General features: G+C 39.6%; 1 protein-coding gene across 1 annotated transcript in view; it reads right to left on the bottom strand.

The window, feature by feature from the left end:
- Nucleotides 1-10,466, bottom strand: part of pld1a (phospholipase D1a) — a 46,463-nt gene extending 35,997 nt beyond the window's left edge. Inside the window, exon 1 of the mRNA XM_075488063.1 lies at nucleotides 10,285-10,466. The gene's annotated coding sequence lies outside the window, so the exon portion shown is untranslated. The remainder of the gene's footprint in view (nucleotides 1-10,284) is intronic.
- Between the last annotated feature and the right edge of the window lie 4,757 nt (nucleotides 10,467-15,223).

Genomic DNA, 15,223 nt, shown 5'->3' with positions numbered 1-15,223 from the left:
TCCAGGCAACTTGATCACTCTGGCTAAGACGGTGGACCTGGACTGTGAGCTACCAGAACCTACCCAGGAAGAGTCTCCCCCGAATGCCAAGATCCAACGGCTCCTGGGAAGATACAAACTTCACACGAAGAGCCACTCCACCCTTGGACATCAAATTGTCAACAGTGAGGTACAATCTTACCTGCAAGACATCAAAAACTACTCTGCAGAGGAGGGCGTGCTTGTATTTTGGTGTAAAAACAAGGACAGATACTGCCATTTGCATGCCCTAGCTTTCAAAGTGCTTTCCGTACCTGCTTCTTCAGCACCAGTAGAAAGAGTGTTCAGTGCTGGAGGGCTAATTATGAGACCCCATAGGGCAAGCCTTGGAGTGGAAATGCTGTCCTCACTGATGTTTCTGAAATGCAACCGATCTCTTTTTTTAAAAATGTCTGCAAAATGCATGTTGTGGGGTGGGGGGTGGGAGGGGGGTAGTTAATAAGTTAATGTAAACTATTAAAGGAACAGACCACTGTAGTTTAACAATGAAATATGTTCTTATCAGAAGTGAGACGGAAGTGATGCGTACCTCTCCGAGCGTTGTGCGACCTCCCAGTCAGTCAGACGCGCTGTCACTCCTGTTAGCATTTGTAGCTAGACTCAGCATGGCCACCGGTAAGTTTCGGGGCTGTAGTTAGATGCAACCAAAGTCTTCCACGTTTTTCCTGTTTACATAGGTTTCTATGACCAGTGACATGAAACAAAGTTTGGTTAGTCTAGCTACAAATGCTAACAGGAGTGACAGCGCGTCTGACTGACTGGGAGGTCGCACAACGCTCGGAAAGGTACGTATCACTTCTCACTTCTGATCTGTTCCTTTAACCTGTACAATGCAACTGAGAAACAAACTCAAAGCTTTAAAGGGATAAAATAGAAAATGAAAAACTTCAATTAACATGGTTGCATGAATATACACACCCTTAAACTAATACTGAAGTTTTTCATTTTCTATGTTTTCCCCTTTAAAGCTTTGAGTTTGCTTTTCAATTGCATTGTACAGGATAATGATTTAGATTTAAGTAGAAAAAGTTGTGAAATAATCTGTCTGTCATTTTTTTTAAATCCCAAAAACCTGACATTTGAAGAGGGGTGTGTAGACTTTTACTTTACAATATTACTGGGCATGTATTGTTGTAATGTTTTAAATACTTGAACGCAGTTTTTCTAGAGAAGATAATTGTTTTGTATATGGGATTATCGTCCATCGACTCTTCTGGGCTTTCACATGCGCGAGCCTACAACCAGCCGGTGAGTGACATGCTGTTTATAAAGTTGTTTTGTAACGTCCCCATGCCAGTAATGTGAGAACCATGCATATGGTTTTGATGGTAAGGCTTGTGACTTTATTGTCGGATGGTTTATAAAGTGGTGTGACGTTTCTGCAGTGTGCAAGTTGTTGTTTTACGTGGAAGGGTTAGCGCTTGCCCCTTAGCCACCACGTATTAGCCTCGCATGACACGCTGTGCGGACAGAGCGATCTTCACACAGGGAGCACAGATCTGGACCTCTCTGTGTCCTACTAGCAGTATTTGACAACCTCTAGCAATGGAAACACGCTTCAAATGCCCCGGAGTTCCGCTTTAAGCACTTTGGATCGCCTTGTTGCTGAAAAGTGCTATATAAATACATTTCACTTCACTTCACTACACTATATGGCACTGAAAGGATCAGATATTTGGCTAAATTACAATACGACTGAGTTATTAAGTGCATATAGACACCTTAATCTGACAAGAAATTGGATTGATACTGTTACTCGGATCGGATTAAGACGCCGAGATAACTCGGTTGAAAGTCAAATTAAACCTGCTTGTAGACGCTGAAGCACGTGGTGAATTAGACTTTGCTTTCTGCGCTTGCTCGAGATTTTTTTCCCGGGGTCGGGAACTGTAAGTCGCCATCGGTTCCCTGTTGTAGTCGCCATCGGAAAGAAAAACACCGCGATTGAGAATGCGCCGTTGTGCATCGCATTTGTGCAATAAGCAGCTCATCACAAATTAAATATACGAAATATAGAGGGTAGGGGTGCGCGATCTGACGATATAAAATCGTGACTGGCGAGGAAGAGTGGAGAATCGCAGGCGATCTACCAAATTAGAGAAACCGTATCGATCGCCTTTGTCAATCAGCGCAATGATTTTTTTTTTTTTTTTTTTTTTAATGCTGGTGTATGGTGTGTGTCCCCGTTAAAAGACACGGATACAGATGTCCAGTTTGTGGTGGATTTATTTGGCTGTGGTTCTTCTGGCATTTACTCACAATAAACCCAGGGTGTACAGGCTAATGTTAGGTGAAAACAGCAAAGGGAAAATTACAAGCTGTTCACTGCTGCATCGGGAGGAGAAACGCAACTTTACAGCGACATCGTCTCACGCACAGGTGCGGTACATTCAGGAACATCGGAACGTCTATGGTGCGTTCACGAACGTTGGACGTATGAAAACTCACCGTAAAACACAATATAAACTAGAAATGCACTCAGAGAGTGCAGACCTCCGCCAGGTCGCGCCACCTTGTGGCAGGTCGCAAGATTGCAGCACGAACAGACGAACATCCAGACAGACAACCAACAGACTCGGGCGATCACATAACCTCCTTGGTGGAGGTAATTAATATATTTAACTGAAAATAACCAAACAACATGGGCTTTCTAACAGGTGGAGTCAAGTCGTCATCAGTGGTTCGTTTTTCTAGTTCCGGTTGCTTCACTCTCACTGTGTCAGATGTCATTAATTAGATCATTATTTTTGGCTTACAGTTGAATTACAATGTGTTGATTGCCAAATTCTTTCTTTTACTCCTTAGCTCTTCTGTGGTTCAGCATGTCGACTTAACTCTACTGAAATTGGTCTTTCTTTTTTTTTTTTTTTTTTTTTTTTTTGGATGGAAGATCGTGATTAAAAAAATCGAAATCGTGATTTTATGCAAAAAAATCGTGATACAACATTTTTTCCATATCGCCCACCCCTAATAGAGGGACGTAGCTTCATCTTGCTCTTCATTCACCATTTTCTCGAATGCCTGAGTTTGGTGTTGAAGGGGTCAACCGGAAGTGTGTCTATCGATTTTGGAAGTAAAACACTATATTGAACAATTATATAAAGTAACTGCTGAATACCTTACATTTACAGAGATTGCCTTGTGTTTTTCTTTCAAATTAAATTGTTCAACAGCTTTTGTTCAGTTTACTAAAATGATTGTTTAATACCATAAATTTACAGATATTATCTTTAAATACACATAATGTATTTTGATGTACAGTGTTTAAGTTTCCATTGTCCAATTCACTGAAATAACTAATACTGTAAATGTGCAGAAATTCCTATTTGATTAAAGATGCATATTTAGTTTATACATGTGTCATTGTTGTTTTACTTGGGGAAACCACATTTATGCAGCAAATCGGTGTAGATGGACAAGACGGTTTCATGAAATGACTACTAAATACCCTTAATTTACAGGGATTGGCCTTAAATGCAGCTATTTTTGATGTATTTTTAATGTACTCTGGTTTTTTACCCACTGTCCAATGAACATTTTTAAATCTTGTAATTCTTTAAAATTACAGAATAATACTGTAAATGGGCAAACGTTTATCGTTGGTTTAATGCATTTATAGCATTTTTATACATTATTTCTCAGTCATTGTACATGAAAGAACAATATTTAAACAGGAAATTACTCTAGATAGATGAGGCCATTCCATGAAAAAAATACTAAAATACCCTTAATTTACAGGGACTGACCTTAAATGTAGCTATTTTTTATGTATTTGTAATGTATTTAGCTTGTTTTTCCACTGCCTAATGGTTGTTTTTTAATATACTAATTCTCTAAAATGACAGATTAATACTGTAAATGGGCAGACACTTACGTTTAGTTTTATGAACCTAGTTCGTTTTTATATGTTAAAACTTTGTTATTGTACATGGAAAACATAGTATTTTAACATGAAATTACTGTAGATGGACTGGGCTTTTTCCTAAAATAAATGATGTATACTGCAAAATTACAGAGATTAATCTGAAAGTTATCTTATTTGAATGTTTGACATAAATGTATGTTACAGTATGATGGCATTCATCAACTATAATATACTGTATTTTAAGTCATTTTGACTGTAAAATTTATTCTGTATTTTTACAGTAATTGTATGTAATTCTGTGATCCAGTTATTTACTGTAAATTTACGGTATCCGTTTGGAATCTTTGCTGCCAGTGCTTTTACCGTTTTTTTACCGTTTTTTTTTTTTTTTTTTTTTTTTTACAGTGTAGGTGCAATGTACCCTCTCACGACTTAGTTTTCACACACTGCTTCTGCAACTTCGCTTAGTTTTTGTGAAACAAATAACGATACAGTTTAATAAGTGTGTTGTTCAACTGAGGTTGTATTTACCTGATTTTAAGACCTGGTAATGACCAGATTTTTATTCATACATCTATTTATTTTCTAAATATCTGAAATAAATATATATATATATTTTGAATTTTCCCCACTGCGGGATGAATAAAGTATTTTCTATTCTTCTATTCCATTCTATATATATTTTTTTTTCTTTCTTTAGTATAGCTATCATATCCTGATATGTAAAACATTAGAATTCCAGGAGAGTTTATTTTTGTTTTCACATAATTATATGCGCATACAAACACACAAAGTGGCTCATGGTTATCTGTGCCAACAATATGCAACCTGAGAGAAGAGAGTTATCTCTCTACTCCATTCTAATGGAACACTGTCTACATCCTGCTTCCTGTTCCGTTGTCATGGTAATCATTCCAACAGCTAGCGTGCTGTTTATATATAAATACCAAAAGAAGCAGCCGAGAACGTCCGCCTCTCTCTTCATGTGCCAACATCCCTAAAATGTCAATTAGTGGGAGAATGACGGTGGAGTTTCTGTGGAGTGTGGTAGAAAAAAAAAGAAACGAGGACTCAGAAAAGTAAAGTGGGCACACAGTCTCTTTAACATGACTCACAAGAAACTCACAAAAATTGCATGAGGGCTGGAGCCCATCCCAACTACCAGGGCCCACCCTGTACAGGTCACCAGTGCGTCGCAGGGCCAGCACAGAGACAAACAACCTTGCACACTCACACTCACTCCTAAGGTCAAGTCAGAATGAACAATTAACCGAACATGTATATTTTTGGAGAAAACCCACACATGCAGGGGGAGAACATGCAAACTCCCCACAGACGGCTGCACAGATTAACGTCTCTCTATTTTTGCAAAAACCAAATCCATCACAGGATGTAAAAGCCACCCATTTAAGTACAACTTTTAAGACCAAAAATGTACGTTTTCAGTCACCATGTTGTGAAAACTCACCCTGTGTTTATTATCCCCAGTAGGACACATGCTTTGTCTACAGCTCTTCTTTTCATCAGACAGACTCTGCCAACGAACCGTTTGTCCTCTGGAAAAAAGCTGCAGGACTTCTGAACCAATAAACTCTGTGTTCAACATTTATGGAGAATATAAACTTAATTGCTCACTGATAATAACTACAGTTCCTGTTATTATTCATTTGCTGAACCTCATAAAGCAACAATTTGCTGTTTTAGGAGTTAATCATGAGCAGCACTCTTCTTTGACTGTGAGCATTTTACCTGAGGAGGTGACCGCTCCAGCCAAGCAGGAGTCTTGTACCGTGCATGCAGTAATCGCCCATAAAGCAGTTTCATTTTTAGACAAATTAGGCAGAAGAAAGGTGAAACTGAGCTTGCCGTTTCCATGGTTTCTCGTTTTTGTGCAAAGCTAGGATCTACCTGCTGGAAGCAACTTTTTTGATGGACACGACAGCAGTTTTTGTCCTAACTTTTTACCAGAGGCAATATAGCATCTTCCCAAAATTCCTAACTATAGTCTTACCATCCACAATGTAAAACATACCTTTCATTTAATTTTTAAGCTTTAATAATGTTTAGAAATACAACTACTTGTTTAATGTAGAAATGTTGTCTTCTGATGTATCCAAAAATCAGGGAAGTCATTCCTAAACACGGTACTTACAGTTAAATATTCAATTCTCAGTTACACAATGTTAATCTACGATCAATTCAATATGAAACTCCCAGTTTATTCATTAATCTATGTCATGCTTTTAGTCATGCCACAAAGAGAAGCCGGAGGTGAAACAAAGAACAAGAACTGTAGTTTTGGTACAGTCTGCGAACATCACGGGTGATTATGTTGGATTTACAATAGCTAATTTGATTCCATTGACCTTGAGGTTTATTGTAACATAACACACTTCCCTCTGTGGTTTTACAATACACTAACATGTGATGAGTAAATTATGAGTGTGTCTTTTTACAGTAGCCCTGTTTCTGTTGCAGTGCAAAGAGGATAGATGGGAATGAAGACAAGGTCACCGTGGCCATATCTATCTGCAACCAGAGAGAGAAAGAGAGAGAAAAATCCGCATTTCATATCAACTCTGTGGCTTTTCTTTTGGATCTGTGCGTTTTTAACCACTTTACAACTTAAATATGACTTAAATGTTTACTTTACACCTTAAGACAGAGAACTTTGAAGTTTTAGCAAATCAAGGGCATAATAAGTGCTTTTAAAATTTAACTGTTGAACCAAAAAAAAAAAGAGCACCTTGATCTACAATGAAAGGATTTAACATGCTGTGGATTACTCTGGGAACCGGGTTGGGCTCATAGCAGTAGTGCCCAAACCAAACCTTAAATGTCTTAAAAGGAGCTGCATGTAGAATGTTTTTACATCAAACATGCTAGGGTTTATTTTGATATTTCAGTGCCAGAAGGTTTTTAGGTGTGTACCCAAGGGGATTACACGGATGATACCATTGATCGTGTCTTACTGGATGTCCTCCGCCGTTTCCCACTGATCTTCCACACAACTCTAGAATTCTTCATATCTTACAATATGGTGATTTTGAAATCGAGATATGAAAATTCTACTATTTACAAAACATAATCCCATCAAAAGATTTGGAGAATCTTGAAATATCTCTGTCCCCAAGAGACCTGGGTAAAAATCAATACTAGATAGCCATGATCCTCAGGCCCCCAGCTGGCCCCACGCATTAAAAACAGGCATGACTGTCATGGATATCGCTGCATTGCCTTCTGGATGTCATAGTCTGTGAACACAGATCACTGTGCAATCCACAAATGCAGGTTAAAGTTCTATAATGCAAAGAAGAAGCCATATGCGAGTGTAATTAAGAAATACTGCTGTCTTATCTGGGCCAAAGTTTATTTCATATGTACTGAGGCAAAGTGGAAAACTGTTCTGTGGTCAGACGAAAGGACACTTGCGATTCTTCTTTGGAAATCATGGACACTATGTCTTCTGCCCAAAAAGAGCAGTAGTGCTTTTTGAACCGACAATTTGCAGAATCTGGAAAGGCAACATTGGCGCCGAAAGGTAATTACAGGTTTTAGAGCAACATACTCTCCCATCTATTGCAGCGACATAGCTTCATAGTAGAAGTGAAACTGAAAATAATTGGTGCATCATAAAAAAAAAGCTAAATATGGCAGAAAAGACAAAAAAAAATTGATATCAGTCAAGAATGGGACATTCCTCTCCCAAAGGTCCATCAACCAATCTCAGTTCACAGACACTTACAGACGGCTGTTAGAAGAAGAGGGAATGCTACACAGTGGTGAACATGGATCTGTCCAAACTTTTCGAGACATGTTGCTGCCATCAAATTCACCACAAGCTAATATTTTCCATAAAATAGTAAACATCTGACCTTCAACAATTGATATGTTTTCTGTTTTATTGGGAATGAACAACTGGTTTATAAGATTTGCAAATACTGACGTTCTCTTTTTATTCAGATTCTACACACCATCCCAAAGTTTTTTGGAAATGGGGTTGTACATCATTTCTGATAGAATCATATCTGTCCAACTTAAATAACACTTTCAGCACTAGATCTTCCGAAATGCCGATGTAATTCAAGGTTTGCTTGAATTACATGTTTAAAAGTGTTACATTATTAGGGGAAAAAAAAAACTGTGTAGGACTGAACATCAATGAATGTCAACATCAGAAGAGGTGTTGCTACTGATTAGCCCTCGGGTGCGAAAAAAAATAGGTAACTTGTGGAAGGTGTGTGATGATAAGCTTGATATTTACTAAGTACTGAGGCAAGCATGGTGAATGATTTATACTGTTTTAAAGATGCCATACATGTGAACGTGATCTTTTCATAAGAGCCCACTCACATTCTCTGCTGCACATGCACACACTCGCACACATACAGTCCAACAAAGATAACATAAATGTCGCTTGGCATTTATAGATTGTGTGGTGCCAACCTCCTCATGGCGCAGATGGTACAGAGAGAGAGAGAAGATAGATAGAGGAAGGGAGGGAGGAAAGCAATAAGAGAGGTCTGTGACACCTCTTTTTCTCTGCCCACACTAAAGCTGCCTATTATCTAATCCTTCACACCATGGATAGGGGGATTGGGATGGTCAGAGAGGCAGAGAAAGCAAGACACACAGTAGATGCCAGAAAAAGAGGGAGCAATCGTCATGGTTTCTCCTGGTGCAAACACAAGCCATCATTGTACTGTCAGAGTGAGGGAACTGCTCCCTCTGTCTGCTTATGCCAATCCTGACTCGGCCACGCCACGACGGATAAGTTTGAGCCTGGAAAATACCAATCTTTAACTTGTACCCAGACCACTAAAGTGACTCATGATTGCAGTGGTAGGAAAGGAAAGAGAATACAGAGGATGTCTGTGCTCATCACTTAAAGGGTTGGTTCACACAAATTACTTTACAATCAGCACACATATTCAATTGTTCAGTTTAGATACAAAGACAAGAAATCCAACAGGTGCATGTGTGCTCTGTTGTGTGATATAATACTGTAAATGATGATTGGGGTACCAAATGATACGGTGATCCTGGGCTAATGTAAACACTGAGAAATAAAATATAACTCTTGTATTCTCTGCAGCTTGTGCAGCATAGCTTTTCCATTTGCCCTATAAACAGCAGGAGCTGGGCAGGACTGTCTCCTGCTTAACCACAATTACATATCAAACAGGTTTCCTTCACAAGTTGGAAAAAAAACCCAAAAAAAGTTACGTGCCTGTTCACATTTTTTTAAGTCTTGCGACGTAGCTTGATAATGAAATATTTTGAGACTGTATTTGAAAAGTGTAACCAATATATATATATATATATATATATATATATATATATATATATATATATATATATATATATATATATATATATATATATATATATATATATATATATATATATATATATATATATATATATATATATATATATATATATATATATATATATATATATATATATATATATATATATATATATATAAGCCAACAGATCACATCTGGAATAGATTCACAGTACGAAATCTGCCTGCCACGCTAAAAAAAACTATTTCATTTCTTTCCAAATTCTTCTGGGGATATTGGAAGATCTCAGTAGTGTAAAACCTATTACATTTGGGGGTTATAGACAAAAAAAAAGTTCAACTCTGCCCTCAACTATTGTCCACTTTCATGACTGGTAGATATTAAAAAGACACACACTTATAGCCTAGGGGAGAAGTAACAGTAGTAAAGTCTATTATATCAGTATGCTGGCATCACAACAGAAAAGTGCTGAGGTCATACATCTTCCTCTGCATGTGCAAAAGACTACTGAATGCCAGAGGTCAGTATCATGTGTATACATTGCAAAGAAAACAGAAGAAGAGTGGAGGGGGGTCGCTTTTGTATTGGTGAACAGCGGAGAAAGATATCTCCAGTCTGCCTATGACATTCCAGCTGCAGCAACAAACTTTCACAAAAGGGTATGAGAAAGGCAGCAGCAGGTCAGCTCATACACAGGCGCGCACACACCTAAGCTTAAACAACAAATGACACACAACCTGTTGGAAGTATTCCAATGCGTGAAGAAATAAACACATTCCACTAAAGTGCCCAGAAACTCATCTCCACACCCAGTTGGCAGACAGGTCATGTTAACTACATATCTGCGTAAAAAAACCCAAACAAAAACAAACAAAAAAGGTATCAAACTCTTAGCAAGAGTAATGGCCTGACTCAAACATACCTTTAAACATTTTTGGCACGTTCCAGTTGACAAGCCAGAACCAAGGAGAGTCACAGAGACACAGACTATCTTCAAAAGCCCATGGACACAAATAGAACGAAGCCAGCACAGAGACAAACAGAGAGGGAGAGGGAGACATTACCAACCTGCTCTTTTTGTGGACGTGCAGTCCACATGTCGGTTTGTCAGATTCAATCCACAAAGTTTCACAGAATGGATGACAAAACTCAGGCACACCCGCACTGCCTGAGCAGACAAAGAGCTGTACAGCAGCAGACACTTCTGTGCTCTCCCTTTTCTTCTGCAACTCAGGAAGAGTGGCTGGGAAAAACTAACAGTGAACTGTCTCCAACTCCTCAGGAAGGGAGGGCTCTCTGAAACTCTAGACCAATCACAGGAAGACATTCTGCCCATGCATTTTCTTCATTGGGTAACATAAAGTGTTGGACTTGTGGTGAGGTAGGAGGAGTCCTCTGGGAAAAAATACAGACACTGGTCCTGCCTATTTTCTCACCATTTCACACTCTTTGTTGGTGTGTGTGTGTGTGTGTGTGTGTGTGTGTGTGTGTGTGTATCTATTGACATGTGGTTTTGGACATGTTTGCGAGTGTCATTTAATGTATGAATGTTGTGAACCCTGACTGGTGTGTAAAAACATACAACAAAACTAAAATAAGCTTTGTAAGAATTAAACATCTCCTCCTCAATAAAGTTCATGAGAAAAAGAGAGATTCTTGACAAGAATTTAACTCGGCTGTGTCTTCACCTAAACTGGAGTGTGTGTTCCCACTGAAAGAGCTCTCGTTTCATGCAAGGTTCCACAACAAAACCATTCATTAGTCTGGCAGCCTCACAAAAAACACAGATACAAAGCTACACCTTCAACTGAGAACAGAGGAATTAATCTCTTCCTCCATCTAGAGGATAAAGGAACCTACTGCACCAAGCATGGGACGAACACAGACTCATTCACAATAAATCTGTGTGTATCATCGACATGGACTTTAACCTGTAATCATCCACACCCTTGGGGCCTAAAGATAAAATAATGAAAATGTATTCCCACAGCTATACTATAACGCATTCACCAGACAAAGGAAACATACAGAAATATGGGACCGAAACAAACGATAAAATCACAAAAAAGAAAAAAGAGGAATAGATTGCCACACTAAAATACAACTACAGCAATACAGTGACGACAGCCAACACTGCTATTAATAACTCCAGTTGTCCCAGAAACAGCTTAATTTGTACATTTTGTTGGTGTAAATAGTAACATCAACTAATTGTTGGGCTTTTAACATGATCACAAGAGTTGCTATGAGCAAAGGTCCACGAAGCGTAGTTTGATTGCACGTAAAAAACATATACACACTCATACAAATACACCCAAGTCTGGATACACTCACTCAAGTTGTATTCTGACAGGTGGCGACGGTACATACCAGATGTGATAAAAATATCTTGTGAAATACACAACTGTCCTGGTGAGTTCCCTATTGGTGTTCTGTCCATTAGTCAGATCTCACTCTCTGGATTTATTCATCTCCGACTCCCTATGCTTCCCTTTCCAGAGAATGCACACGCATCATGATCATAAACATAATGGTTTCTCCTGGTAAACACAGCACAAAGGGCAAAAAGAGATAACAATATTTGAAACAGGAGTATCACATCGGTGCAATAAAAGCAGAAATATGCTGCAACTCTTACTGTCATTTGATTCCCACTTGCACTGAAATAGGCAATTTGCTTTAGCAAATAAGAAATGATTCTTAAAAATGGCTCATAGTCTCATAGTCTTAACTATCAAGGCTTATTATACCTGTGAGCATGAAATCAGACAACACAACCGGTGGTCCAGATGTGATTTAGAAACTAGAAACCAGGCTTGCTTTTTGCTGTGCTGTGCCTCAAAGGGATTCTCACAAACCATCAGACGCCTAAGGAGGGGGAGGCTGTGCACTTCCAGCACTGTTTACACAGAGGATGGAGTGAACTCAACTGGGGATATAGTTTAGTGGTGGAATAAATACCTTGATGATCTTCTCAACCTGACTGCGTGATCTCTAATCATCGAGGCTTCCATTACAGGAGCTTTGGGGATGTGTCAGTTATCCAGAGGTTGCATGGGTTGGAGTTGGAGTCCTTTAAAGGTAAAATATCAAACCTTTTTTTTTAACAATTTGACACAATTTTTTTTAAGATGTAGGAGACAGGCTTTGGTCAAAATACTGGTTGGATTTAGTATGGTGGCCCTCTTTAGGCACTGTTTTGACTGTTTTCGCAGTGGAGACTTAGCAAGTACCCAAGCCCGCCCTTTTGGTGAGGTCAGCAGCTACTCAGCCCCAATAGAGATACACCTTATCCACACAGCTGCCGCATGTCTGAATTAAAGAATGTAGGTGTTCAGTAATGTCGTAACAATAATGTTAATTTTTCAAAAGTAACAGCAAAAACTTCTAAGAAGTCAGTGTACGTCATCTTCATTACCTAGGCTGTTAGCTACTGCTGAAGGAAATAAATAAATATTCTGTGTTTATTTATTTCTCAGATACTTACATTTCCCTCATCAGGGGTCCGTTTCACAAAGCATGTTCAACCAACTCTGAGTCTATTCCTGATCTCTGAGTTGATCTACTCTGAGATAGAAAAGCCTGAGTTTTCGGTTCCAGAAACGCTGATATGAGTGAGGTTAATCAACTCTGAGTAGGTTCACCTTGAGTTTAGCGCGTGCACCACAACTTTAAAAAGCCAGCATCAATGGAACCCCGATTCGACGAGTCACCTTGGCAACGGGGAAGAGGAGGGGCTACGTTTTTCACCAACCTCGAATTGGAAATCTTAATGCGCTCATACGGCAAGTTTCAATACGTTTTTAGAAATAAGTGCAACACCGTTGCAGCAGCAAAAGTGTAAGTTTAAATGTAGTCCTTTGCAATCCCAATAATATTACAGGGAAACTGCTTGAATGGTAGCCCATTCATTTATTTCATTTAGGTGCAATCCCACGGGGGAGAAGCGCACTTGGCACCAGTTTAAGATGAAATATAAAAACGTTGTTTAAACAGGTGAGACCTCGGCATGGAGGTACCTCATTTTGATCATGTTTTACACTGTAAAGTAAATAGTGGCTATTTGACTGTGCAGTTATTTTATTCCCAACATAATGCTGTTTTCACACACATAAACTATGTCTTCTCATCTATATCATCCATCCATCCATTATCTATACCTCTGAATCCGTCAGTCGGGTCGCGGGGGGGCTGGAGCCTATCCCAGCGGTCAATGGGCAAGAGGCAGGGTACACCCTGGACAGGCCGCCAGTCCATCGCAGGGCCACATAGAGACAAACGAGACAAACAACCATGCACACTCACACTCACTCCTAAGGACAATTTAGAGTCATCATCTATATCATGTTCTGTTAAATAATAGTGAGAAACTCGAGGTTTCTTGAATAAAACCTGGTCCCGACCAGGTTAGGTTCAGAGAGTCTGTTACTACGGTAACTGACCGAGAGCTTAAGTTACCTCTCTTTGTGAAACAGGCTAGAGTTACCCCTCTTTCTCGGGGTTGAGTTACCTCCCTTTGTGAAACGAAAAACTCAGGGTTTCCCTCATTTCAGGGTTAACCAACTCAGAGTTTTCACTAAACCTGCTACGTGAAACGGACCTCTGAAGGCTTGGGGTGGATGTAAGATGCTTGCTCCTCAGTACAGCTGACAACAGAACATTTCCACACCAAACTAGTTTCATCTGTTCATCTTCATCTGCAAGCAGCGGGGCTCAGAGGTCGAGGTTTACTTTTTAAATGAAGAGGAAGTACAAAAAAAGTTTTATATATGCTGCTGACTTCAGACACCCTAATATATGCTGGCAAGAATAGAAAAAGGTGTTTTTTTTTTTTTTAATATGTCACCTTTAAGGCCATTCCTGGCTTTTCTTGGTTGATGCACCTGTGCAACATCAAGTTAAAGTTGTGGATAGTGCCTTTGAATAGGCAGACAAGGGTGGTGATGGCTATTGTTAAACAGGGACACCCGAGGATGCGTTTCAACTTCAGGGGATCACACTTCTCTGCCCCCCTGTAAGAATCAATCCCATGGTGCTGAAGAAAAGATTGCGCCAGATAGTTGTCCTGATCGTGGAACACCAGACAAGCTCTGTTCCCTCACTTGGACAGTGGAGGGTTTTTCAAAATCAGTCTAACCAGTCCACATATGTTTTATGGACATGGAGAAAGCTTTCAGTCACGTCCCTTGTGCTGTTTTGCGTGAGGTGCTTTAGGAGTATAGGTACTAGGTGCTTTGCTACAAGCCTGTACAACTGAGGTTTGTTTACAATGGTAGTAAGTCAGACTTGTTTTCAGTGAGTGCTGCACAATGCCGTGGCTACCCATAATCAACAATTCTGTCTTTTGCAGCTATGCGGCCCTATTGGCTTCATCGAGCAGAGACCTCGAATGATGAAAATAAGTGCTTCCAAGTCTGAGGCCAAGGTCCTCCGTGTAGAATGCTCTGGGAATCTGGGTTGGGAATTAGTCACCACCTAAAGGACTTTAGGACTTTCAGAGGTCTTGATCACAAGTGGGGGTAAAATAGAATGTGAAACCATCTGCAGCGATGTGGACATTGTACTGATCTGTTGGGATGAAGAGAGAGTGAAGCCTTAAGGCAAAGCCATCAATTTACCAGTCAATCTACTTTCAGGCATCCTGACATGGTTCAGGTTAGGATACTTGTTTTGGACACATCTCAACAGGAGGAGTCCTCTGGGAAGACTTAGAATTTCCAAGAGAGAAAAGTTTATTGGCTGGCTCTGTAATGCCTTGATATTTACATGGGCGAGCTGACCATCTGGGTGTGGAGAGTTAGATTCTCTGCCAAGACTGACTGCCTCTGTGACCCTTTCACGAACAAGCAACACATAATATATTAATGGATGGACGAAACTAGCATTGCACACACTCAGCAGTATAGGCAACCTTTTGGTGACGTACTTTTGCTGTGATAAATACTGACGATATTCATAGATAAAGAGAGCTGTCATTTTAAGGCTCTTTTGAATGGCTGAAATTACA

The sequence above is a fragment of the Odontesthes bonariensis genome, chromosome 17 (genome assembly GCF_027942865.1).
Source record: "Odontesthes bonariensis isolate fOdoBon6 chromosome 17, fOdoBon6.hap1, whole genome shotgun sequence".
Lineage (NCBI taxonomy): Eukaryota > Metazoa > Chordata > Actinopteri > Atheriniformes > Atherinopsidae > Odontesthes > Odontesthes bonariensis.
Note: the sequence above shows the minus strand (reverse complement) of the source record. Positions and strands in the feature narration are given on the sequence as shown.